This window comes from Bison bison, unplaced genomic scaffold (assembly GCF_000754665.1).
Source record: "Bison bison bison isolate TAMUID 2011002044 unplaced genomic scaffold, Bison_UMD1.0 scf7180017864062, whole genome shotgun sequence".
NCBI lineage: Eukaryota > Metazoa > Chordata > Mammalia > Artiodactyla > Bovidae > Bison > Bison bison.
The window spans coordinates 603,531-605,518 of NW_011494634.1; positions in this window are offsets into that span (position 1 = coordinate 603,531).

A 1,988-nucleotide genomic window follows, 5' to 3' on the forward strand; every position below is an offset into this window, starting at 1 on the left:
GCCAGGACATGGAAGCAACCTAGATGTCCATCAGCAGATGAATGGATAAGAAAGCTATGGTACATATACACAATGGAGTATTACTCGTTTATATATAAAACGAATATATTTGAATCAGTTCTAATGAGGTGGATGAAACTGGAGCCTATTATACAAAGTAAGCCAGAAAGAAAAACACCAATACAGTATACTAACGCATATATATGGAATTTAGAAAGATGGTAATGATAAACCTGTATACAAGACAGCAAAAGAGATACAGATGTATAGAACAGTCTTTTGGACTCTGTGGGAGAGGGAGAGGGTGAGATTATTTGGGAGAATGGCATTGAAATATGTATAATGTTATATATGAAATGAGTCGCCAGTCCAGGTTTGATGCACAATACTGGATGCTTGGGGCTGGTGCACTGGGACGACCCAGCAGGATGGTATGGGGAGGGAGGAGGGAGGAGGGTTCAGGATGGGGAACACATGTATGCATGTGGCTGATTCATTTCGATATATGGCAGAACCAATACAATATTTTAAAGTTTAAAAATAAAATTAAAACAAAAGAAAAAATAATAATAAAATATCCAATTGACCTTCTCTTCCTAAACTGATGAAGCTCTTACTAATACTGAATTACAAAAAAAGAGAAGCTCTGGCCCCACATCATTTTTGCTATCTATACACTTTAAAAACCCAGATAAATTCTAAACATAATTTTTAATTTAAAAACTGGTTTTTAAAAAATAATATTAAAATTAACTGATAAAAATATTTTAGAAAAATGACATTCTTATCAAGTTGGGCTTACTAAATAGAGTAGTATGTCTCTGATGTTAATGTAGTCTCAGTCACACTGCAGTTTTAAAGGAATTTTTAAATAGAGATCCTAATCTCATAAGCATTTTTGCTAAAGATATAAAGTTACTTGTATGAATGTTATCTTTCCCTTCAGTATATTTTTTAACTGTTTGGTATTTAAATATAGGAGAACAACATTAGCAACCATAATCTGTCTTTGAATTTGTGATTTAGACGGCATTTGTCATATCCTGAAACATAGCTATATCAAGATATATAGGTAATAATTTCAAGTGAATTTTTCTCTTTTCCCCTTGTTTTTGACTATTATTAGACTATTTGTTTGTACCTAAGGTTACTTCAGTCCTCGTGGACAACAGCCCAAGAGTCTTCACTTATGGCACCATAATTGACTTTACGATTACTCCTCTCCCAATGGAATCCATCACAGAAGATGAGCAAAAATTCAATGCTGAAATATCCTGAGGAAGGTTTCACAGGCTTTAAATAACTAACACCATCATAAACACCACTACCCATACTCAAGTTCATGATCATGGACTCTGGACGATGCAAGTTACTATGGTCTTTAAATATCCATGGTTACCCAAGTATATTTATCTTAAAACACCTAAGGTGTAACAGAATTCAGGAAAGGGATTTCCATTTATGTATATCAGTGAAGTTTACTTACATTATCTAAACAGTGAGATGTCTTGAATTGATGGAGCCTTGGTAGAAAGTCATTCACTGCAGTGTAAGGATTGGAATATTCACTACCTTCTTTCTCTGCCTCAAAAAGAAGTTTAAATGACTGTGATATTTTTTAAATGACTGTTAATGGAAATGAAATATTTTTAAAGAGGCAATAAAAATGTATATATTGGGAGAATGGCTTTGACCTGAGAAAAGGAAAATATTTGAAAATTCCATTAGAGAACTTTATCTTCACTTAGTGAATTTTGGATGTTTTCAATTATGCCAATAATGTCTATTTTATTCTATTTTCAAAGTTGGCCTACATAAATAAGGAAAATGAAACATATTGAGCTAAATAAGGTAAAATTATTTTCAATTTATTTACTACTGTCATGTAATGAATCAAACACTAACTTCGTTCTCATGAGGGCTGTAAACACTATCATATAACTATCATATAGATTACATTGGAGAAGGAAATGGCAACCCACTCCAGT